The sequence below is a fragment of the Rhinoraja longicauda genome, chromosome 2 (genome assembly GCF_053455715.1).
Source record: "Rhinoraja longicauda isolate Sanriku21f chromosome 2, sRhiLon1.1, whole genome shotgun sequence".
Classification (NCBI taxonomy): domain Eukaryota; kingdom Metazoa; phylum Chordata; class Chondrichthyes; order Rajiformes; family Arhynchobatidae; genus Rhinoraja; species Rhinoraja longicauda.
In genome coordinates this window covers 70,013,452-70,040,280 of record NC_135954.1, presented here as the reverse complement: position 1 = coordinate 70,040,280, position 26,829 = coordinate 70,013,452, and the positions used below count along the sequence as shown (strand labels likewise).

Below are 26,829 nucleotides of genomic sequence, written 5' to 3'. Positions count from 1 at the left end.
GAAAGCAAGCATACCATCTGCCTTCTTTACCACTTTATCTATTTGTGTTGCCCCTTTCAGGCAGTTATAGACTTGAAACCCAAGATCACCCTGTACATCACTGCTGATATGGGTCATGCCATTAATTGCATATTTTCCCTTACAAGTGACCATCCAAAGTGCACCACCTTACACTTGCTTAGATTAAACTCCATCTGCCATTTCTCCACCCATTTCTGTAACCCATAAATGACCTAGACATTAATGCAGACGGGTGGATGAGTAAGTTTGCTGATGACACCAAGATTACATAGAAACATAGAAAATAGGTGCAGGAGTAGGCCATTCGGCCCTTCGAGCCTGCACTGCCATTCAATATGATCATGGCTGATCATCCAGCTCAGTAACCCGTACCTGCCTTCTCTCCATACCCCCTGATCCCTTTAGCCACAAGGGCCACATCTAACTCCCTCTTAAATATAGCCAATGAACTGGCCTCAACTACCTTCTGTGGCAGAGAATTCCACAGACTCACCACGCTCTGTGTGAAGAAATGTTTTCTCATCTCGGTCCTAAAAGACTTCCCCCTTATCCTTAAGCTGTGACCCCTGGTTCTGGACTTCCCCAACATCGGGAACAATCTTCCCGCATCTAGCCTCTCCAACCCCTTAAGAATTTTATATGTTTCAATAAGAACCCCCCTCAGTCTTCTAAATTCCAGCGAGTATAAGCCCAGTCTATCCAGTCTTTCTTCATATGAAAGTCCTGCCATCCCAGGGATCAATTTGGTGAACCTTCTCTGTACTTCCTCTAAGGCTAGAATGTCTTTCCTCAGATTAGGAGACCAAAACTGTACACAATACTCCAGATTGGAGGAGTTGCAGACTGTGAGGAATGTTGTCAAAAGATACGGCGGGAATTGGATGAGCTGCACAAAGGGGCGGAAACATGGCAGATGGAGTTTAGCCCGAGCAAGTGTGAGTGTTGCACTTCTGGAGATTGAATGTAAGGAGAATGGTCAGACCCTTAACAGCATTGATGTGCAGAGAAACTTGGAGTCATACTTCATAGCTCACCAAAGGTGGCAGTACTTGTAGATAGGGTGATATGATATGCTTGCCTTCATTGATAGAGGCATTGAATATAAGAGTCAGGAAGTCACGATGTAGCTCCATCGGACTTTGGTTTGGCCTCGTTTGGAATATTGCATGGAGTTCTGATCACCCCAAGACAGGAAAGATGAAGAAGCCTTGGAGAGGGTGCAGAGGTTTACAGAATGCTGCCCGGATTAGAGGATTTCAGCTCCAGGTGGAAGTTGGAAGGATGGATTAATTTCTCTTGAATGTCAGAGATTGAGGGGAGACTTGATAGAAGAAAATAAAATTAGAAAAGCTATAGATAGGATTGACAGTCAGAACCTTTTCGTCAGGGTGGAAATGTCCAACACTAATGGGCATAGCTGAAAGGAGAAGGGGGAAGATATAATATAGATGTGCCGGCCAAATATTTTACATAGAGGGTAATGGGGGCCAGAGGTGGTTGTGGAAACAGATACAATAGTGACGTTTAAGAAGCTTCTAGATGGGCACATGGATTTGCAGGGAATGGAGGGATATAGATGTTGTAGATCGATGAGGTCAGTTCAGCTAGGCATCATCGTTGGCACATAAGGTCATAAGAAATAGGAGTTGAATTAGGCCATTCGGCCCATCAAGTCTACACCACCATTCAATCCTGGCCGATCTATCTAACCCCATTCTCCTGCCTTCTCTCCATAACCTCTGACCAGTACTAATCAAGAATCTATCTATCTCTGGCACAAAACATGTTCCTGTGCTGTACTGCTCTATGTCATAGTAATAACTCATAGTAATAGCCTGACCTAGGCCTCCACAGCTAGACCTCCACAGCTAGAGTGCTAGACCAATAAGGCTGCAGGGTGACTTGGACAGGTTGTGTGAGTGGGCGGATACATGGCCGATGCAGTTTAATGTAGATAAGTGTGAGGTTATTCACTTTGGAAGTAAGAATAGAAAGGCAGATTATTATCTGAATGGTGTCAAGTTAGGAGGAGGGGGAGTTCAACGAGATCTGGGTGTCCTAGTGCATCAGTCAATGAAAGGAAGCATGCAGGTACAGCAGGCGGTGAAGAAAGCCAATGGAATGTTGGCCTTCATAACAAGAGGAGTTGAGTATAGGAGCAAAGAGGTCCTTCTACAGTTGTACCGGGCCCTGGTGAGACCGCACCTGGAGTACTGTGTGCAGTTTTGGTCTCCAAATTTGAGGAAGGATATTCTTGCTATGGAGGGCGTGCAGCGTAGGTTCACTAGGTTAATTCCCGGAATGGCGGGACTGTCGTATGTTGAAAGGCTGGAGCGATTGGGCTTGTATACACTGGAATTTAGAAAGATGAGGGGGGATCTTATTGAAACATATAAGATAATTAGGGGATTGGGCACATTAGAGGCAGGAAACATGTTCCCAATGTTGGGGGAGTCCAGAACAAGGGGCCACAGTTTAAGGATAAGGGGTAGGCCATTTAGAACGGAGATGAGGAAGAACTTTTTCAGTCAGAGAGTGGTGAAGGTGTGGAATTCTCTGCCTCAGAAGGCAGTGGAGGCCAGTTCGTTGGATGCTTTCAAGAGATAGCTGGATAGAGCTCTTAAGGATAGCGGAGTGAGGGGGTATGGGGAGAAGGCAGGAACGGGGTACTGATTGAGAGTGATCAGCCATGATCGCATTGAATGGCGGTGCTGGCTCGAAGGGCTGAATGGCCTACTCCTGCACCTATTGTCTATTGTCTATTGACCAGCCTGAATATTGTCCTTCCACTGCAACCTTCTGTCTTCTATCCATGAGTCAGTTCTGAGTCCATACAACCACATCTCTGTTAATACCATGCAACTTTGTCTTCTGGATCAGCCTACGATGGAGAACTTTATCAATTGCATACTAAAATCCATGTTAACAACATTCACCTTCATCACCTTCTCAAAAACCTTGATCAAGTTAGTAAAACATGATCTGCCATAAACAAACCCATGCTGACTTCTCTAATTAACTTATTATTTTCCAAATAGAGTTAATCTTATCCCAAAGAATACTCTCCAATAGTTTCCGTACCAATGAGATGAGGCTCACCAGCCTATAATTCTCTGGATTCTCTCCCTACTTCTATTCTTAAATAACAGAACACCATTAGATACTCTCGGGTCCTCCGGGACCTTGCCTGTGGCTAGAGAAGATGCAAAGAATTTTGCTAAACTTGCGCAATCTACTCTCGCCTCACTCAACGACCTGGGATAGATCCCATCAGGGGATTTATCCACATTAATGATCTTCAAGAGCCCCGATACCACCTCCTTTTGCATATGCTTCCTTTCCTTTTTGACAACATTTCCAACCTCTTTGCTCATCCAAGGTTCCCTCCCTTTGCCATCTTATCTCTCCTTCTCCTTGGAACATACCAGTTTTGACCTTTGATCAACTGGCCTTTAAACGACTAATAATATTTCAATCCTGCCTAATACAGTTATACAATATTTTTGACATTTCTTATTTGTTCCTCAGTCTGACTTCACAGTTTTCTTGGTCCTGTCCCATTGAATGCTGGGGCTGACACGATGGCATCTACGTATTTACCCCATATATGCACCTGCCGTTTTTTTGTTTACTTCTTTCATTTTGTGCATCTCATTCTGTAATTCACATATTAATCTTTGTTCTTTTATTTTTTTCCATTTATTACTTAAAATCATTATAGGGCAGATGATGGCCATTCAATCCACTGAGTCTATGGCCGTTTATTGTAATGCAATGTGTCAATATTGGCTTATTATTATCACGGTCTGAGACGCAGTGAAAATTTTTATTTGCAAGCAATCCAGTCAAATCACACTGTACATGAGTACACAATCAAGTCGTACACAAGTACAACAGAATACACAAAGTACACAGGTGCAAAGAGAAAAACATCAGTGTGCATAATGTTCTAATATGGCATTGCAGCATTGCAGCTGCAGAGAAAGTGCAGATATTTTTTTTAATGTGTTCAATTCCTTTCCACTGTAGTCCTGCAGATGAGTTATTTCAAAAGTCTTTCCAGAGTCCTTTAGAAACATTGAGATCCAGATTATAATATGTTTCTGCATTAAGGAAACATTTTCCTCATATTCCCCCCCCCCCCCCCCCCCCCTCTCAATATTTTACTCATCACTTTAAATTTTTATTGCATTATCTTTGAACCATCCACTTAAAAGAACATTTCTTTTTACAAAACATCTTCGTGATCTTTGGCTCTCCATCATATTTCCGCTCAACATTCTCTGTTGCATGGACAGCAAATCTAAATCATCCAGCCTGTCTCTGTAATTGAATTTCCCTTTCCTGGAATCATTCTATTAAACATTTTCACCATCTCTCTAGCCTTCATATATCCATCTAAAAATCTAGATTGTAGAACTGATGCAATGCTCCAGTTGCAACTTATCAAGTGGTTTACAAAATTTTGATACAGTTTCTTTGCTTTTGCACGTTCTGCCTTTATTTGTGAAATCCAGGATCCCAGGTGCTGTACTAATAGCTCTCTTGACATATCCTTCCATTTTCAAATATTTACGCACTTATACATTCACGTCCCTCCACGGAGCCCTCTATTCCTGTGTACCCTTTAGAACTGTGCTATTTAGTCTATTGGATTTTCCTTATTCTTTTTGCCAAAATGTATCACTTCACACTTCTCTATATTAAATGTTATCTGCCATTTATTCTGGTTATTGAATTTCACCATAATTTTAATTATTAAAATATGTCAACAGTTCTTGAATCATATTAACTAAATCCTGAGGCATGGAGGAATCCATCTGGGAGTTTTATTATAAAGCAAAATGTTAACATATAAAAATCGGTATATTGAAGTTTTATAACCATTTAGAAATGGCTGATGCTGTCAATAATGAAAGGGAATTATTTAAGAGTACAGTTTGTTCAAATCAATTTACCCCAGCAAGTGATATCCAGTTCTGTATTTGTAAGAGAGGTCCAACCAGTGTGAAATATTAGGGTTGGGAGAATCAATGCAAGCAAGGCAGCAAGGAAGCTTAAAGGAGAATTTAATGATTGTTTCATAGCTAATTATGTCAATCTTGTGTACACTGTGCTATAAATTTATTACTTGAATTATATCCGAAGGTGACTGGTAATCTAAGGTATTGCCAAATTAATTTTCATAAAATGTTTTTAATTCCCCTAACTTTTGATTGCTAGTTATTTTGAAGCTAGTCCATTAGTATTTGTTGGCTATTTGTTTCTGTCATGTAGTTTTTGAACATCGCGATCATTTTCTTTCTTTATAGATAGTGTGAACTTTGTACATTATGAATTTAAATATTGAATAAGTATAGTGTGTTAGAAAATTTTACGAGACAGAGAGAGAGAACAAAAGAAGTGCCAAATACAGGACTGATCAGGAATAGTCAGCATGGCTTTGTTTTGTGGGGGATCATGTCTCACAAATTGGATTGCATGTTTTTTTGAAGAGGTGATCAGGAGGATTGATGAGGCTAGAGCAGTAGACATTGCCTACATGTACTTTAGCAAAGCCCATGACAAAGACCTGCATGTCGGGCTGGACAAGAAGGTTACAAGACAAGGGACCCAGGGTAAGATAGCAACTGGGACTGTTATCCCTGGAGTGAAGGAGGTACTTTTATCACTGAAATGAAGGAGGCTGAGGGATGACCTTTTTAAGGTCAATAAAATTAGGAGAGGCATAGACAGGGGATATATCAAGTATTTTTTTCTGGGTAAGGGAATCTAAAACTGGAGTGCATAAGCTCAAGGTAATAGGGGAAACCATTAAAGGTTTATGAAATAAGTTGCCAATGAAGTGGTGGAGATAGGTATGTGAAAGATACATCTTCTGGATGCACTGGGACGCATCCTCAGTGATGTGACCTGGGGTCATCGGGTGTTTCGGGTCTCACAACATCAGACACCCTAGCCCAGGCGACCAAGCCGGGGTTGATCAGGCCCCGAAGCGTCCCAGCAGCAACCGCCCACGGATCAGCCCTCGTAATCCAAAGCCATCTAGTGGTTTCCTCTGCGGCTTCGCTTGCGGATTGAATGGCCCTCTTCTTTGCCAGCCCCGTAATGCCCAATTGGTTGAGGACTTTGCAGAGTGAGCGTCCTGCAAAGCCAACAAATACATTTAAAACTCGTATGGAATGATATCTGCATCAGAAAGGTTTAAAGGGACACGAGTCAAATGCAGGCAACTGAAATTAGCACAGATAGGCATCTCGGCCAGCATGAATGTGTTGGGCTGAAGGATTTATTTAGAAAATGTCATTGTTGGCTCGGAAACTAAGAAATCTGTGTACTGGAGTTACATAACAATTTCATAACAAGTGATCTTGCTATTAGCAATGAAATGGTTTTTTTAATGAGATTAAAATTTATTCAGATCACTTTATCGTAGCAAGTGTTACTCAGTTGGAAATTTGTGAAGGAGAAGATCCTGTCAGCAAAAAGTCAATAAAGTTTGACGTGCTATGACTTTGCTGAAATTGGTTAAAAAAGCATTGGTGTTTTTATATATATTGTTTGCACTGTTCTTTGAAAATTGCTAATATAATTATCAAAAGCACTAATAAATATCATTATTTTATATCTGAGAGTTTTGTGGCAAAGTTGGCATGAACACTTTATGGAATTGGTAGGAGGATGTATAATTTGTCTTGTGTCAAATGGACAAATGTTACCTACATTTGGATGGTTTAACAGTGGTTGTTTTGTTTTGGTGGATGAAATACTAGTGCTGCCTTTGTCGGTCTTTTCTGCTCTCACTCTTATTACAGTGATGAGTACATGAGTAGGGGACTTTTGAACAGACCATTATAAGATCAGCATGAAAAGATCTCAGATCTGCTTTGGAATGCAGCAAAAGGACTGACAGACTGATCATTTTGTTTAATATGTGAAGATCTTTACAGCATTCACTGGATGGGTAATTGCCCACAAGGGCAGTGGGAGGCCTATTACTTAGAGAAGACTGAAGCTTTGTTAGCCTGCAAAATACTCCTTCCAAAAGTATCCTGTTATTAAAAATGAATATTATGAAATATAAGAACGACAGGCATTGAAGCTCATACAGTGAGGATGGATTTCTGATGCAGTGAAGCCATCCTATCAATGCACCTGAGATGAATTCATCCTGCTGATAATTTTAGTGAAGAAGTCAACATGATTAGGAAAATATATTTTCCCCATTTCACTGTTTCTGCCTTGTTTGCGAAGAACAGGATGATTTTCTTCCCATCCTTTTCCATGTTCTACCCATAAGTAATTAAATAAATTACTTATGAAGGGGCGTTTTGCCTTTTTGCATTCCTTATTCTTTCACATCTTTGAAACCAGAAATGTTATTTGTGATTTAAACTACCCTATTATTGTATTACAAAATATGTTGACATAAAACAAAAGCATAATGTATTTTAATATTGCAGCACATCTTGTTCCTAGATCTGCCAGTACTTAGTGGAAATCCAGCATGGCAATGGGCTTAACTATTTTACAATATGTTGCCAGATGCCAAGGTGCTGCGCCAGTGGACTCCTTGTAATGTCAATGGAGAAATATAGCAGATCTGGTAGATCTTAGAGGAAGATGCTGTGAGGTTGCAAAGTGACTTGGACAGGTTGTGTGAGTGGGCGGATGCATGGCAGATGCAGTTTAATGTGGATAAGTGTGAGGTTATCCACTTTGGTGGTAAGAATAAGAAGGCAGATTATTATCTGAATGGTGTCAAGTTAGGAAAAGGGGACGTACAACGAGATCTTCGTGTCCTGGTGCATCAGTCATTGAAAGGAAACATGCAGGTATAGCAGGCAGTGAAGAAAACCAATGGAATGTTGGCCTTCATAACAAGAGGAGTTGAGTATAGGAGCAAAGAGGTCCTTCTGCAGTTGAATAGGGCCCTAGTGAGACCGCACCTGGTCTCCAAAGTTGTATAGGGCCCTAGTGAGACTGCACCTGGTCTGCAGTTTTGGTCTCCAAATTTGAGGAAGGATATTCTTGCTATTGAGGGCGTGCAGCGTAGGTTTACTAGGTTAATTCCCGGAATGGCAGGACTGTCGTATGTTGAAATACTGGAGATGCTAGGTTTGTATACACTGGAATTTAGAAGATTGAGAGGTGATCTTATTGAAACATATAAGATTATTAATGGGTTGGACATGTTAGAGGCAGGAAACATGTTCCCAATGTTGGGGGAGTCCAGAACCAGGGGGCCACAGTTTAAGAATAAGGGGTAGGCCATTTAGAAAGTAGGTGAATGATGTTTGGAGAAGAAGACTAGAATTAGAAAACACCAAGTTGTCTGATTGTGGGAATTTGGAGGAATTTCCAGGGCTGAGTGATAAGAGTAGCAGAGTTTTACATGAGCACAGATTAGTGGAGGACAGAAGGCAAGCCATCTTTAGACCAATTTAATTCTTGAAAATTACTATAAGTTTTTGAAGCAAACGAACTGAGCCAAGGGAGGAGACAATGGTATGAAGGTTTAACTAGGTAGTTTTTGGAATGGAAAGATGGAAAATAAATGGACTGAAGGTGTATTGCAAAAGACAATATAGTAAAAGCAAATGTGAGAGCAAATACTTCTCTGTGCACACGATACGATATGATACGATACAATGCGATACGATAGAACTTTATTTATCCTAGGAGGGAAATTGATCTGCCAGCAGTCATAAAAACACAAAATACACAAAACACAAAATACACGAAACATGAAATTAAAGTGATGAGTGGAAAGGCTTGGGGGATGTGCAAAGATTGGGGAGGGGGGGAGTCAGTCTCAGTCAGAAGGGGAAGGAGTTGTAAAGTTTGATAGCCACAGGGAAAAAGGATCTCCTGTGGTGTTCTGTCCTGCATCTTGGTGGAAGAAGTCTGTTGCTAATGGTACTCTTCAGGTTGACCAGTGTGTCATGGAGGGGGTGAGCTGTATTGTCCAGGGTGCTCCGCAGTTTGAAGAGCATCCTCCCCTCCAAGACCACCTCCCATGAATCCAACTCTGCCCTCAGGACGGAGCCAGCCTTCCTGATGAGCTTGTTGATCCCATTGGCATCCGCAGCCTTCGCCCTGCTGCACACGACAGCAAAGAAGATGGCACTGGCTACCACCGATTGGTAGAACATTTGCAGCATCTTACTGCAGATGTTGAAGGAGCAGAGCCTTCTCAAAAAGTACAGCCGGCTTTGTCCCTTCTTGTACAGGGCCTCAGCGTTCCTGGACAAGTCCAGTTTACTGTCCAGGTACACTGCAAGGTATTTGTACTCCCTTGTAAACTGCACATCAACACCATTGATGGAGACAGGGGACAGGGGTGTTCCTCTCCTGCTAAAGTCCACCACCAACTCCTTAGTCTTGGCTGTGTCTAGCTGCAGGTGATTTAGCCCACACCGCTAAACAAAGTTGTTGACTACACCTCTGTATTCAGCTTCCCTCCCCTCACTGATGCAGCCCAAAATTGCAAAGTCATCTGAAAACATCTGCAGGTGGCAGAAGACAGAGTTATATCTGAAGTCTGAGGTGTGAACAGGAAGGGAGAGAGGACCGTACCCTGTGGGACCCCTGTGTTGCTCACAACCATGTCCAAGAAACAGTTCTGTAGCCTGACATATTGTTGTCTTCCAGTCAGGTAGTTGGTGATCCAGGACACCAATGGAGCATCCCCCCACATCTTTGTCAGTTTGCTCCCTAGCAGTGCAGGCCGGGTGGTGTTAAAAGCACTGGAGAAGTAAAAAAACATAACTCTCACAATGCTTCCCGGCTTATCCAGGTGAGCATAGGAATGATGGAGAAGGTGGATGATGGTGTCCTCGACCCCCATCTTTGTTTAGAAAGCGAACTGTGGGGGGTCCAGGTAGGGTTTAACTATGGATCACAGGTGAGTGAACACCAGCCTCTCCAGGGACTTCAAGATATGTGAAGTCAGCGCCACCGGTCTGTAGTCATTGGAAGAACTGGGGCACATCCTCTTTGGTACAGGAACCAGGCAGGATGAATTCCACATCACAGGAACCCTCTCCAAGCTCCGGTTGAAGATATACTGTAGTACTCTGCACAACTGGCTGGCACATGCCTTGAGTACTCTAGGATTGACACCATCGGGACCCATGGCTTTGCCTGGTCGGAGTCTGCTCAATCCCTTCCTCATCTGCTCAGCCTTGACGGTGAGGCACGACAAAGAAAGGGCAGAGGAAGTGGACCAGGGGGATTGAGGGGGAGAGTCTGTCGGGGAGCAGGAGGGAGGGTGGGCAGAGGCCCCACCATCAAATCTATTATCTTTAGCTTGTTGGCATGAGAACATTCTGAGAATTAATGAAGCTTACAGGCATATTTACATCTATTCAGGATACAGCTGCACTGGTGTGGCATTCACAATCTGACAAACTCTTTAGTGGTGTGAGGAAATCCACTGTCACAAATTAAATGTGATGAACTTGTTGGCACAATGACGGTGCTCCCATTGCACCCATGGTGCGAATGCTGCCAGGTTACACTTATAACCAGTTGAATTTTGGATGCTTTTTTTAATGGAATTACATTTTTTATTTAATCTGTTTGCAAATTTAGACCACTAGCCTGGGTTATGGGCTCTTGAGCCTGATGAGGCAGATAGACGCTGCCAAAATTACCTATGGTTTTTTTAAATGTGGCATTACACCAACGTTCTCTCGTGAGGAAGTTGATTATAACAGCCTTGCTGTGTACCATTTGCCAAGATGGAATTAATAAAAGCATAGGAGCATTGGGAGCAGGTGATCTGAGCAGCATTTATGTAAAAAATACCTGCATTGGCACTAATAGGTACATCCAAATTTTGAATATGCCTCTTGAATTGTGCCTTCAGTGTACTGAATAGCTGGTGTAGAAAGTGCTTACTGTAGCTTTGCCAGATAAAAAGGTTTGGCATGAAAATTCAGATCTACAACACTATTTCTTTACATCTACAGCTTTGAAGTTTTCTCGAGTGAAATATGATTGGTCCTATATAATTAGTTTCAAGTTTAATCCAGAAATACAATCAGGCATAGACAGTGGAAGATCTGTCCCATTGGTTTGAATATTTTTAATTGAAAGCATCCTTCAACGAATAATGTAGTTGTTCAAGGAAATTACCCCAGAATGCTCCAAAGAATATGCTGTTTTTGTGGAGCTGTTGCCTCTGCAGCAGTGTTATGTAGATGTTTTTGTTCCAGAGCAGATTCTAGTCCATAGATGGGGATGAGATCCAGATAGGCATCTTTAATTTTATTTTAAGTGACTGCTCTCAGAAACGTCATTCTTCCTTTGCTACTCTGTTGGGTTCTACCTGTGGCATCTCCACAACTCATTGACAGCCCAATGGCTGATCTCATACCTAGACCACATTTGTAAGCACCAATCCACCCCTCCACCTCTTCCCTGGACACCCACAAAAAGCACAGTCTGCCTGCTCACCCATCTCCCACTGAACCTCCGAGGTTGTGATTTCAGCACCTCTCCCTCTAATCCCTCAACCTCCGGGCCCAGCTGTCTACTTTCTTTGGCTCTCACGGGGCCACGAATGGAACAATCATTGGCTTGACACTTGATCCCTTTAGGGCACTGTTAAATTCATAAATAAACTTCCGAACTGTAATATGTGGAGCCAAAGTATACCTGCAGCTGATTTCTGGTGGACCCACTTATCTGTTTAAAGGTTTTTTTTGTTCCAGATTGTTTTGTACAAAATGATGTGCTATAAAAGTTGCTCACTTCATTTATGATTTCCTTCAGAACTTTCAGTGTTTAGGAAAATTAAACACACTTAATACTTGACAGATGTATGAAAGCCTTGTATCTGTCTTTTTCTTAGTCCCATTTCAGAAAACCTTTTATGTCCTGAAATAGTCTCGATGTATGTGCAGTAAGCGTGCTAACCCTCCATGATAGGTATTCTAGGCTGTAAAATAGATTCTTTTTTTGTATTTTCTGTGCATTTTAATTATACTGAGAGAAGCCTGAGGACCTCGATAATCATGTTTAAAGGTTTTGAAAAAACTCCATATGGACTCAATGGAGTCTCAAATTATCTGACAGGCAAGCTGGCAGGACACAGTTTAATAGTGGCAGAGTGTACTCGTGACTTGCAAAGATTTTTGCCTGCGTATGCAATTCAACAAAGTGATGATGCATGTAGAATTTTAAAAATCATCCTTGTCAACTTTTGCTTGATTAAGCTATTGTGGAATGACATGGGATAATCCTTACGTTAAACGTGCTGTGCAGATGAGTTAGTTTTCTCACAGTTTTATCACCAGACTGATAACAGGACTTTGTAAAGGCTGCAGTAATGATCAAAATATTACTTCTGTGATAACACTAAAGTGATTAAGATAAAACCATGGAACAAAAATAAAAAATTACGCCAATCTTTTTAAGTATAAGTATTACATTTTTATGCTGTTATTTTTAATGCAATGATGTTGGGTGTGCATTTGTTCAAGATAACAGTTGCAATTGTCCATAGTTATAGAGTCATAGAATGATACAGTGTGGAAATAGGCCCTTCGGCCCAACTCACCCACACCGGCCACCAATGTCCCAGCTACACTAGTCCCACTTGCCTGAGCTTGGTCCATATCCCTCCAAACCTGTCCTATCCATGTACCTGTCTAACTGTTTCTTAAATGATGGGATAATCCCAGCGTTAACCTCCTCTGGCAGCTTGTTCCATACACCCCCCACCCTTTGTGTGAACAAGTTACCCCTCAGATTCCAATTAAATCTTTTCCCCTTCACCTTGAACCTATGTCCTCTGGTCCTAGATTCCCCTACTTTGAGCAAAAGACTCTGTGCATCTACCCGATCTATTCCTCTCATGATTTTGTATACTATAAGATCTCCTCTCATCCTCCTGCGCTCCATGGAATAGAGACCCAGCCTACTCAACCTCTCCATATAGCTCATACCCTCTAGTTCAAGCAACATCCTCGTCAATGTTTTCTGAACCCTTTCAAGCTTGACAATATCTCTCTTATAACATGGTGCCCAGATCTGAACACAATATTCTAAATGCAATCTCACCAACATCTTATCCAACTGCAACATGACCTCCCAACTTCTATACTCAATACTCTGACTGATGAAGGCCAAAGTACCAAAAGTCTTTTGATGACCTTAACTACCTGCGACTCGACCTTCAAGGAACCATGCACCTATATTCCTAGATCCCTCGGCTCTACAACATTATCCAGAGGTCTACCATTTACTGTGTAGGTCCTGCCCTTGTTCGACGTCTCAAAATGCAACACCTCACACTTCTCTGTATTACATTCCATCAACCATTCCTCAGCCCACCTGGCCAATCGATCCAGATCCTGCTGCAATCATCAACAACCATTTTCACTATCTGCAAAACCACTAACTTTTGTATCATCAGCAAACTTGCTAATCTTGACCTGTATGTTCACAATAAGCATAATATTATCCATAAATCTGAATAAAGAAATAAACCATCTACATTCAATAAAGATGTCACATACATGCTTCTAAGCCATCAAGTGTATTTTAACTGGCAAGTCATCAAGCTAACAAACAAGATAGAACAAATATCAAAATCTAAAAATCTTCTGGTCTTAAGCAATTTTGATCATTCCTACTTTACTGATTAGAAACCAAAGCATTCTTTATTTTTTAAATATGATTCCCATGCTTCTGAAATATCAGACATGAAATAATAAAGACCCAAATAAGCCCATAATTTGCTGTGTACAGAAATATAACTTTTAGTATAACGTATGAAAAGTGGACTGACTGGTTCCACCAACTGCCAAACAACACTTCGTTTTTGCATTATTGAAATAGAACTGCGGGTTCAGCGATGAAATGTTTTAATCAATATCAGCCTCCCATTCAGGGTAAATGTTGTTACATAGTTTGTAATTTTTAATTCTTAAATTCTATTGCAGCGTACAATCTTTATGTGTACCATTCAATTGAACTTTTTAGGGCAACTAATTGTTCACTGAAATGGGACACTTTTACTGTGCCATACAAAGTCCATATACAGTATTTACTTCAGGTCTTCTAAGTTGAAGAGCACAGATGCCGACACAAAGCAATGGCTACCAACTGTATACAAATCACATTTCAACACCACTTCCCGAGCACCTGCAAACTTCAGCTCCTCATGCAGAAACAAGCCTCCACAGTGAGAGGCCTAATATGGGGTAATTTGGAGAGTGTCTAAGCAGTTCATCATTAGAAATTTGCTTTAGGCAGTTGAATTTTTAGTTTAAAACAAAAACGTAATCCTCGTTTTTTGCAAACCCATGCTAATCATGACCCAAACAGTTCTCCCACAATACCCCAGCAGCTGCTCCCTGTCTAATATCTAATCACAATATCTAATCCAGCCCTGAAAAACTGAAATGAGCAATGAAAAGGCTCAGGTAGCATCTGCAGAAAGAAAAGTTGAAGAGCTTTGTGCTTTTTGCAGTCCTGTACTCCATAACCAATATTCAGTTCATGAAGTGTGTAGGAAGGAACTGCAGATACTGATTTACACCAAAGAAAGACACAAAATGCTGGAGTAACTCAGCGGATCAGGAAGTATCACTAGAGAAAAGTAATCGGTGATGTTTCAGGTCAGGACTCTTCTTCCGACATGTTCACACGCTAAAGAGCACAGATCTTCATTCAGTTCATGAAGTTCCCTAGTGTGTAATAAACAGATTCTGCTCTATATTGTGCATTTAACAAAAACAGCTAAGATTGAATTTCTGCTAAGGGAACTTCTATGTAAAGATCATCCTTTTCCCAGAAGAGAGAGAACATTAGTTCTTTCTCTTCTAGGATACTGCTTGTCAGCCTATCTTGGAACCTCCTTCCCTAAGGTCATTTGTTACTGCCCCCGAATTGTCCTGTTTTTTCCTTTACTTCCAGTTTTTTTCCCCCACTCTCCCGACTCCAATCAGTCTGAAGAAGGGCCCCGACCCAAAATGTCACCTTCCATTTTCCCCAGGGATGCTGCCTGACCCGCTGAGTTACTCCAGCATCTTTGTATGTTTCCAACATTTCTCTTTTTGAAATTTAAATTTCCATAATTTGCAGACTTCTGCGTTCTGTAATTTAATATCATAAATCTCAAAATAAGTACAACTGCCATGTGAGAGCTGTAATCAATATTTGGTGGGTTAATTAGGAACTGCTACTTTATGCTTAACATGGAGTTCCTTTTTCAAAATAAATGGCCCAGAACTGGCAGTCTTTGAGATTTGGATAGAAGATACAATCACATAAAGTCATACAGCCCAATTTGTCCGTGTGATTTAGTTGTGTAACAGAGCTAGTCCCACTTGTTTGTGCCTATCCCATATCTCTCAAAACCATTCCTAACCACGTCCATGCTGAGTGTCTTTTAAATGTTGGAATTATACCCAACTCTATCACTTCTCCGGCAGCTCATTCCATATATGCACCACCCTCTTTATGAAACAGATTCCCCTCGGGTCCATTTTAACTTTTTTTACTCTCACCTCAAACATATACTCTAGTGGCAACTTCGATTCTTACTATCGAGTCGTCTCCTTCAGTCACCATTTCACGAAAGGAGTGGAGTGATCATTCTTGACGCAAACAACAACAGAGAGATCTTCATGATGTTTCAGTTTAATTAGTCATTTATTGAAGTAGTGATACAAACAGATAGTATTTCTCCCATCATAGACTTGTTAAGAATTGTATCTAGCCATGCTCCTTCGTGTCTGAAGCATTACGTCCGTGCATTCCCAATTGTACTCCTAATTCTGGCTCCTCCCAGTCCATATATGCACATATGCCCATATATGTATTCATCTCCCAATTACCCCCAAGTGTTCAAAAATAATACTGCAAGATACAAAATGGTATAATATGCTAAGACAGCTAACAAACACAAATGGCTCCTTCACACCGGCCCCTAATTGTTCTAAGTATATTACAAAACAATTACAAATGAACATTAAAAGGAACCATAAAAACTTCACACATAATCAAAATAAAGCATGCACTTTATATGTTGGCATCTAATCCATTTAAGTGATTTATCAATCTTAATTTATCAGCCACCAGTCTTTGCTGTACTCAGGTATCAGCTTCTAGGAGCAGACATATCTTCATTATCCGTCTTTCCAAGATGTTGCTCTTAGTCTGAAGTCAACTGTGCGCACAAGACCTTGTGCATCTGGTATGGTCTCCAATATTCAACCATTAGCCAGTATCTTCAATCTTCTTCTCTTCCAGCTTAAGAAGCGGTCTGCTGCCAGTCAGCTTGATGCTTCATCTGCAGGATTTTCCTTTGTGCTAACATATCTCCATTGTGATACATCAGTAGCATCCTTTACAAAGAAGATTTTGTTTGCTACAAATGTTTGAAAGCATTTGGCTTCGTTGTTGATGTACTTAAGCACCATTGTGCTATCCGTCCAGAAGATGGATTTGTCCAATTGAAGCTGTAATTCTTTTAGCAGCATTGTGTCAACTCTGACAGCTAGGACTGCAGCTGTAAGCTCCATTCTGGGAATCGTCATTTGTTTTAATGGTGCCGCTCTGAATTTTCCCATTATGCATGCAATATGCACCTCTTTACTATCCTTTTCCAGTTTTAGATATGAAACAGTACCGTAGCCACTTTCGCTGGCGTCTTCTTGCTTGAAAGGTAATTCTAGACAATAGTGTCCATCTTCCATTGTGCTCTAGCTTCTCAGTTCACCATCCAGGGTAGTTCCATTTGTAGCAGAGATTTTTGGATAGTCATCTTCAGTTTTACTGGTGATGGGTTCACTTAGTTTTCCACGATCGACAAAAGCTGTAGAGTTCTCTGTGGACTTAGTTTTTCCAGCAATTACTTTGGTTGAAACGTCTTCAAGGTGTGCTGGGTTTTCTGATGTAGGATCCCCTGAAGTTTCCTGTTCTATCATTTCTTGATCCGAAGATTTTCTGGTGCTACTTCAACTGAATGCAACAGCGATCCATTCTCCTCCAACACTTCATACAGTGGTTGTGGATTAACTGCTTCATCAGACACAGTCAGTTTAATATCTGGTATTAGGTCCGAGTTGGTCTCAGTCATCTCTGTGCTCAGACAAGTATTTTCAGGACCAGATTCTCCAGTCAATGGATCAGCTTGGACTGCCTTGGCGGAGATGCAGGTTTCATCACCAGCCCCACACGTTTGAGATGGGAGAACAGCATCACTCGCACTTGGCCTTTTATTCTGTCTGCATGTTCTGGTTTCTTTTCTTTATCCTTTTGTTTGATGTAAAGTATTTCAGGATGATTTACTTGCACCTATGCTTCTACAGATACTGCAGTTGTTGCAAAACTGCTTCTGGCTGTTTGCGGCTCTAATTTAGCTGATGTTTCCTTTTGAGCATAAGAGTTCATCCCTTCAGATACTATCGAGCTGTTTCGTGATTTCATAGCATCAAGTACATTGAGTCTTGTCTTGGATACTGCCATTGCAGCATGTAGTTCCAATCGTTCCGTCCATCTTCTCAGTTGTTACAATGCTTCATATTCTTCTTATGCCTCAAAGAGCAATTCCTAGCCTTTGGTTGTGAGTCTGATAATCTTCTTTTCCAACTTTTCAGAATCTTTTCTGATTTTGCCACCTTGTGGCTGAACATCAGATATAACCACAGACATACTTGTACGTCACTATCCCTTTAAGACGTGTAGATGTAAAGTCGTAACTTCAAAAGAATTCAAAAACAAACTGATATCTTGCGATGCTCAAGGTCACTTCATGTTCCCAGCATTTCGAAATTTTCAGTAGCAGCTTTCCAATACAACTTCTGAAAAACAGCTTTTCCAATAAAGTTTAATGCTGTACTTACTCCCTGCGTGAAGGCTTTCAAAGTTTCCAATCTTCATAGTTAGATTAACACAGGTAATAGACAATAGACAATAGGTGCAGGAGGAGGCCATTCGGCCCTTCGAGCCAGCACTGCCATTCAATGTGATCATGGCTGATCATTCTCAATCAGTACCCCATTCCTGCCTTCTCCCCATACCCCCTGACTCCGCTATCCTTAAGAGCTCTATCCAGCTCTCTCTTGAATGCATTCAAAGAATTGGCCTCCACTGCCTTCTGAGGCAGAGAATTCCACAGATTCACAACTCTCTGACTGAAAAAGTTTTTCCTCATCTCAGTTCTAAATGGCCTACCCCTTATTCGTAAATTGTGGCCCCTTGTTCTGGACTCCCCCAACATTGGGAACATGTTTCCTGCCTCTAATGTGTCCAACCCCTTAATAATCTTATACGTTTCGATAAGATTAAGATCTCCTCTCATCCTTCTAAATTCTAGTGTATACAAGCCTAGTCGCTCCAGTCTTTCAACATATGATAGTCCCGCCATTCCGGGAATTAACCTAGTAAACCTATGCTGCATGCCCTCAATAGCAAGAATATCCTTCCTCAAATTTGGAGACCAAAACTGCACACAGTACTCCAGGTGCGGTCTCACTAGGGCCCTGTACAACTGCAGAAGGACCTCTTTGCTCCTATACTCAACTCCTCTTGTTATGAAGGCCAACATTCCATTGGCTTTCTTCACTGCCTGCTGTACCTGCATGCTTCCTTTCAGTGACTGATGCACTAGGACACCCAGATCTCGTTGTACGTCCCCTGTTCCTAACTTGACACCATTCAGATAATACTCTGCCTTCCTATTCTTACCACCAGTGGATAACCTCACACTTATCCACGTTCAACTGCATCTGCCATGCATCCGCCCACTCACACAACCTGTCCAAGTCACCCTGCAACCTCATAGCATCTTCCTCACAGTTCACACTACCACCCAGCTTTGTATCATCTGCAAATTTGTTAATGGTACTTTTAATCCCTTCATCCAAGTCATTAATGTATATTGTAAATAGCTGCGGTCCCTGCACCGAGCCTTGCGGTACCCCACTAGTTACTGCCTGCCATTCTGAAAGGGACCCATTTGTCCCCACTCTTTGCTTTCTGTCTGTCAACCAATTTTCTATCCATGTCAGTACCCTACCTCCAATACCATGTGCTCTAATTTTGCCCACTATGTTCCTATGTGGAACCTTGTCAAAGGCTTTCTGAAAGTCAAGGTACACCACATCCACCGGCTCTCCTCTGTCAATTTTCCTGGTTACATCCTCAAAGAATTCCAGAAGATTAGTCAAGCATGATTTCCCCTTCGTAAATCCATGCTGACTCGGAACAATCCTGTTACTACTATCCAAATGCTCCACAATTTCGTCTTTTATAATTGACTCCAGCATCTTCCCCACCAATGATGTCAGACTAACTGGTCTATAATTTCCCGTTTTCTCTCTCCCTCCTTTCTTAAAAAGTGGGACAACATTAGCTACCCTCCAATCCACTACCCTCTAATGACTGTCAGTCTGTAGTATTCGGTTCAGGCTTGCAAAATAAAACAATCCCTGTGCTGTCCAGTCGATTTTGACTTCAAGGTTTTTGCAGTAAACAATCCTCGTTCCGTCCAGTCAATTCACAAGCTCCAGTCTCACTCATAGAGACAGGTCTACTTTTATCTTCACTCAACGAGGTCATTTTTACTTTATTCACTCTGGCTGAGGTAATTCTTACAATATATCACTCATGGAGCACAATTCTTACAATATAGTGGCAACTTCGTTTCTTACCATCGAGTTGTCTCCTTCAGTCACCACTTCACGAAAGGAGTGGAGTGATCATTCTTGACGCAAACAACAACAGGGAGATCTTCTCGATGTTTCAGTTTAATTAGTCGTTTATTAGACAATAGACAATAGACAATAGGTGCAGGAGTAGGCCATTCAGCCCTTCGAGCCAGCACCGCCATTCAATGCGATCATGGCTGATCACTCTCAATCAGTACCCCGTTCCTGCTTTCTCCCCATACCCCCTCACTCCGCTATCCTTAAGAGCTCTATCCAGCTCTCTCTTGAAAGCATCCAACGAACTGGCCTCCACTGCCTTCTGAGGCAGAGAATTCCACACCTTCACCACTCTCTGACTGAAAAAGTTCTTCCTCATCTCCGTTCTAAATGGCCTACCCCTTATTCTTAAACTGTGGCCCCTTGTTCTGGACTCCCCCAGCATTGGGAACATGTTTCCTGCCTCTAATGTGTCCAATCCCCTAATTATCTTATATGTTTCAATAAGATCCCCCTTCATCCTTCTAAATTCCAGTGTATACAAGCCTAATTGCTCCAGCCTTTCAACATACGACAGTCCCGCCATTCCGGGAATCAACCTAGTGAACCTACGCTGCACGCCCTCAATAGCAAGAATATCCTTCCTCAAATTTGGAGACCAAAACTGCACACAGTACTCCAGGTGCGGTCTCACCAGGGCCCGGTACAACTGTAGAAGGACCTCTTTGCTCCTATACTCAACTCCTCTTGTTACGAAGGCCAACATTCCATTGGCTTTCTTCACTGCCTGCTGTACCTGCATGCTTCCTTTCAGTGACTGATGCACTAGGACACCCAGATCTCGTTGAACATCCCCTCTTCCTAACTTGACACCATTCAGATAATAATCTGCCTTTCTATTCTTACTTCCAAAGTGAATAACCTCACACTTATCTACATTAAACTGCATCTGCCATGTATCCGCCCACTCACACAACCTGTCCAAGTCACCCTGCAGCCTTATTGCATCTTCCTCACAATTCACACTACCACCCAGCTTAGTATCATCTGCAAATTTGTTAATGGTACTTTTAAGCCCTTCATCTAAGTCATTAATGTATATCGTAAATAGCTGGGGTCCCAGCACCGAACCTTGCGGTACCCCACTGGTCACTGCCTGCCATTCCGAAAGGGACCCATTTATCCCCACTCTTTGCTTTCTGTCTGTCAACCAATTTTCTATCCATGTCAGTACCCTACCCCCAATACCATGTGCTCTAATTTTGCCCACTAATCTCCTATGTGGGACCTTGTCGAAGGCTTTCTGAAAGTCGAGGTGCACCACATCCACTGACTCTCCCCTGTCAATTTTCCTAGTTACATCCTCAAAAAATTCCAGTAGATTTGTCAAGCATGATTTCCCCTTCGTAAATCCATGCTGACTCGGAATGATCTTGTTACTGCTATCCAAATGCTCAGCAATTTCGTCTTTTATAATTGACTCCAGCATCTTCCCCACCACTGATGTCAGACTAACTGGTCTATAATTACCCGTTTTCTCTCTCCCTCCTTTCTTAAAAAGTGGGATAACATTTGCTATCCTCCAATCCACAGGAACTGATCCTGAATCTATAGAACATTGAAAAATGATCTCCAATGCTTCCACTATTTCTAGAGCCACCTCCTTAAGTACCCTGGGATGCAGACCATCAGGCCCTGGGGATTTATCAGCCTTCAGTCCCATCAGTCTACCCAAAACCATTTCCTGCCTAATGTGGATTTCCTTCAGTTCCTCCATCACCCTAGGTTCTCCGGCCCCTAGAACATTTGGGAGATTGTGTGTATCCTCCTCAGTAAACACAGATCCAAAGTAACGGTTTAACTCGTCTGCCATTTCTTTGTTCCCCATAATAAATTCCCCTGCTTCTGTCTTCAAGGGACCCACATTTGCCTTGACTATTTTTTCCCTCTTCACGAAGTAGTGATACAATCACTATCATGAAGTAGTGATACAAACAGATGGTGTTTCTCCCATCATAAACTTGTTAAGAACTGTATCTAGCAAAGCTCCTTCATGTCTGAAGCATTACGTCAGTGCATTCCCAATTGTACTCCTAATTCTGGCTCCTCCCAGTCCATATATGCACATATGCCCATATATGTATTCATCTCATGACAACCCCCAAGTGTCCAAAAACATACAGCAAGATACAAAATGATATAATATGCTAAGACAGCTAACAAACACAAATGGGTCTTACATATACCTTCGAGTTTTTACTCTCCTATCCTGAGGTAAAGACTGTTGCTATTCACCTTATCTATCTCCCCCATGATACTCCTTAGTCTCCTCTGTTCTAGGGATAAAAGACCCAGCCTTCCTTCCAAGTCAGACCCTCCAGACCCACTAACATCCTCAAATCTTTTGCACATTTTCTAAATTTAATGACATCCTTCCTATCGCAAGACACTATTAGGACTGTACACAATACTCCAAATGTGGCCTCACCAACTTCGTACACAGCTATAACCTGACATCCCAATTCCAGTACTCAGTATCCTGAACGATGAAGGCGATCGTACCAAATACCATCTTCACCACTCTGTAGACCTATGTCACCACCTTTATGGAACTATCTAGCTGCACTCTATATCCCTCTGTTCTGCTCCCCAGGGTTCTACTATTTACTGTGGATGTCCTGTCCTAGTTTGTCCTACCAAAATCCCACAACTCAAATTTATTTGAACAATACTCCATCTGCCATTTCTCGGTTCATTGGACCATTTGATCAAGATTTTGTTGTAATTGTCTGCAGCATGATGTATCCTGCTCTGTAAGACGTTTACTGTTCAAATATAGGTTTTATAGGCATAAAGCAACCCGTCATCTTTAACAGGAAGACTTAGAGGTGTCAAGAAATGCTGATAAATAATGTTCACACTAGTGCCATCTAGTGATATAAAATCTTTGATACAATAAAATATGAAGGATTTAGCAGAATGTGATTGGATGCTGAACATATAGATGTTAAATGTAAGTGATGAAGCATCTAGATAGAACCTGCTAAAAATGTCGTTTGGATGAAAAACGTGCAGTTGTAGCATAGACTATGATCAGGACAATAGCTCTAGGCAGTTTAAGAAATACCATGTCATTAATGAAGTTTGAGAAGATATTCACTGACCCTGAGTTTATTCCTTTGTGATTATGCATTAGCACTTTAATCTCTCACAATTGAACTGCAGTTTTATTTTTTGTTCACTCGAAGATTCTGTGTGTGTCAAGATGTACAAAAGCTTCCATTTGGAGCTTTTCTTCCGAAAATGTCCACAGGATGTGTGTTTTGGTCAAGAGCAATTTATATCTGCAATTGGATTGACTGCAGGACTTATCAGTCATGAATAATACTTGGTGCCCCTATCGGGGTAGAAATAATGGAACCTTGGAAAATTCAGCTGAGAAAACAGCTGTTCAGCTCATGCTATCAACAAACTCCTCAAAGTCTGTTTAAAGTGCAGTCTTGAATATGTACAATTAAAATGATGAAAGATTGATGGTTTAGTTTTCATTGCATTCTTTCTTGATGTGTTATTTTATTATTTTTGTGATGGTTCTGGTACCATTTGATTTTACCCAAAATACTTTCTCTGTGAAATGTGAAAATTAACTTATGGTGAACACAGAGCCGCATATTTTTTTTTTCTCTCTGGGTCTTGGTTTCAAGGACTCCGGGACTATGTTCTCACACACTTAATCACTAATTCTTGATCCCAACAAACCACACTGAATTTGAGTAAAAAAGATTTAGATTCTGTGTAAGTAAACAACCGTCATGTTCTTCAAATCAATAACCTTTCTGAGCATGTTCATAATCGATGCAGTGAAAAAGAACAAATCTTAGAAGTAGCTAATCTTTTATAAGATTTTTTGCTATTTAATCTGACTGGAAAATATGTATGTGCAACAGGATAAGAATTATCAGTGATAGGAAATAGAATTGTTTTTTCATTAGAATGTCAAGAACTCTTCAGGCATTTATCACAAAATCAATGCAGAATAATGTCCCTGTAACTCTGTTCAACAAGAGCTTCAGCACTCAGCCTGAGTGGTTCAATGATTGCTCCAGTGTGAAATGATCCCTTTCCCATAATAGCATCCCCAAGCTCCTCTCTGCAAGAGAAAGATTAACAATTTATGCTTAAAACTCAGTAGCTTTATATTGAGGTCAAGTCTACTAACCAGTGGGATAATTCCACCAGAGGAATTTAAGAGAGTTTCCAAACAGTATGTGTACAGTCTCTCAAAGCAGAGCTTGGATCTTCTTGTCCGAACCATTCAGTGAATCCTGGGTGATGGAAATGTGAAGTCCACCCAGGCTAAATATATAAATTCCTAACCTAAAATCTGACCGAGTTCAGCTGAGATGAGGGTTGTGAATTTTTAATCATGAACTCCATTCAGAGCTGAGAGAGATTGATTCTTGACTAGAAACATAGAAAATAGGTGCAGGAATAGGCCATTCAGTCCTTTGAGCCAGCACCGTCATTCAATATGATCATGGCTGATCATCCAAAATCAGTACCCCGTTCCTGCTTTCTCCCCATATCTCTTGATTCCGTTAGCCCAAAGAGCTATATCTAACTCTCTCTTGAATACATCCAGTGAATTGGCAGAGAATTACACAGATTCACAACTCTCTGGGTAAAAAAGATTTTCCTCATCTCAGTCCTAAATGGTATACCCCTTATTCTTAAACTGTGAACCCTGGTTCTGGACTCCCCCAACATCAGGAACATTTTTCCTGCACCATTTCAGCATAAATATTCAGCATGGAGCATTGTTTCATCATAAGGGGCTAGTCATTTAACATTAAGGTACATAGAAATTTGTTCTTGCAGGGTGTGGTTAATCTCTGGAATATTCTATGCCAGATGGTTGTCAAAGCACGTTTATTAGAAGTATTTAAAATGGAGATTTGAAAGATTGGGGGTTGAGAGCTATGGAGTTCCAGCACAGAAGAAGGGGTTGAGGTCTGGGATAAATCAATCATGATCATACTGAATGCCAGAGCAGGGTTGATGGGCCAGGTAGCCTACTCCTCCTGCTCCTAATTGGTTCTGTGCAAAATGATTTTTTTTTTAAAGTATGTTTTTTTAAAGTTTCCTTCTTTGCTTTTTGAAGGAATTCCTGGTTTCTAGCATCATGAGACACTGGACTAGTAGTACTGATTTAAGAGTTCAGCCATCTAATTGAATGATAGAGTAGGACTGCGAGGATGAGTGGCCTACATTCTACTTCAATGTGGAACCTGCCTGACTGGTACTAAATCATTGCCCGTGGAGTTGTTAAAATAGTCAAGTCAAGTTGAGTTTATTGCCATATGTACAAGTATGGTGAGAAACATGTTCCACGAAAATTTTGCTTGTAGCAGCATCACAGGCACAAAGACTCAGATAACATACAAAAAGATAAACTCCAGTAGACTGTGAAAAAGAAGACAGTGTGAAAACAAGACTTGGTGCATAAACACAATTTGAAGAGGTGGAAGGAAATTTATTAGTATTCAACAACATGGCAAATCTTTTTAAATTCTCAGGAAGTACAGACATTGGCCTGCCTACTTTGTGATCACATCCATGTCCTGATCCCAGGATGGGTCATCTGAAATGTTGTTACACAGGAATTGAATGTTGGTGGTAATAGTAGAATCTGAGGGAAGTTGATGGTAATGTGGAGAATAAAAATTGAATTATTGTAGGATTAGTATATATGGGTGGCTTGGTGAACAGTGCAGATTCGGTTGGCAAAACGGCTTATTTCCATGCTGTACCCCTCTAACATTATGATTCTAAATGGCACTGAACGATCTGGCAGGATGTTTGTGTTCAAGTCTGTTAAAATGCTTCCAATGTATAGCAGCTGTTTGGGCGTTCTTTAATTCCAGAACATGTTAAGAATTTAAAATAATTTTTCTTCAGAGCAATAAAAATCATTCATTTTGAAAAGGCAACTTTCAACATCTTACACACAGTGAATGAAATCCTTTCAAGGGTATAGGTAATGGGAACTGAAATGAGCCGATTTCTCCTCCAGAGATCCTTAAGTGCTATCAGTGTGGAACCACCAGATGATATTTGCATGCCTCAAATGTGGAAATTTGTTTTGAGTGACGTTTGTGAGCCTACGAATGTTCATCAAGGGAAGGAATGACAGTACTGAAGACTGGAACACTTTTGAGCAGTTCAACATATTGGCAACAGTCACGCCTGCTGGCTGACATATCTCATGTACCAGGTGTGGCTCAGTGTTCTCTCTCAGTGCCTCAGTCCCTACCACACATAAGATTTCTCATGGTTGAACTGGTCAAAATAGTGAATTGCTGTTTTGGTGCTGGCATAGCATAAAATTCATCACTGCTGACAAGCAAGTTAATTATGATCTCTCTTCCAAAAATACTGGTCCCTTTCTAAGGTGGAAAAATCAGTGTTTTACTGCTGATAATCTGTGAAATTCATTTTGAGACAGTGATTTTAAATGGGCCAGTGATAATAACACATAAGAAATAACACTTTCTTGTGCATTAAATGATTATAATATAAGCTCCAGAATTTTTTTGTACATGATCATGTAATGAAATAATCTGGTGTGGTTGAAAAACCTCTGTTCAGCCTTCTAACCTTCTCTATTTAGTTTTCTTTCAGACTACTTCTTCTTATCATGTCCACACATGTTAGATATTGTGTTTCAGCCAAAACTGAACACAATTCTTATCAATATCATTGTTCTCTGTGAGGTCCTCAGCTTTGCATTTGTGCTCCAATAGAGGACATCTCAATAGGTACTTCATAGTTTGTGGTTCAATGCCACATATGCAGATGACTTATTCGGTGTCTATATAACCCTACTTCTTGAGAGTCGCCTTACAACGACCAGTACCAGCTCTCAGTCTGTTGAGGCATTTCCATTCAGCCCAGCTTGATTCGGCACCAGGAGGAAGTCTCTCTTCCCATAATGCAACTCTAGTACCTTCAGCTTCAGCATTTGGTTCAACTTCATTGAGGAAGCTTTTCCTGAACTTTAACTGACTCTTTGCGGATTCATGGCCGAATAGGGGATGTCGTACATTTGTGATCTTTCAGACTAATCCTGTAAAAGTCCATA

At 41.1% G+C, this 26,829-nt stretch overlaps 1 protein-coding gene across 6 annotated transcripts in view; it reads left to right on the top strand.

Moving 5' to 3' along the window:
* The window catches only part of LOC144605442 (RNA-binding motif, single-stranded-interacting protein 3), a 1,037,045-nt gene that overhangs the window by 869,854 nt on the left and 140,362 nt on the right, over nucleotides 1-26,829 (top strand). The gene's annotated exons all lie outside the window — the stretch shown is intronic.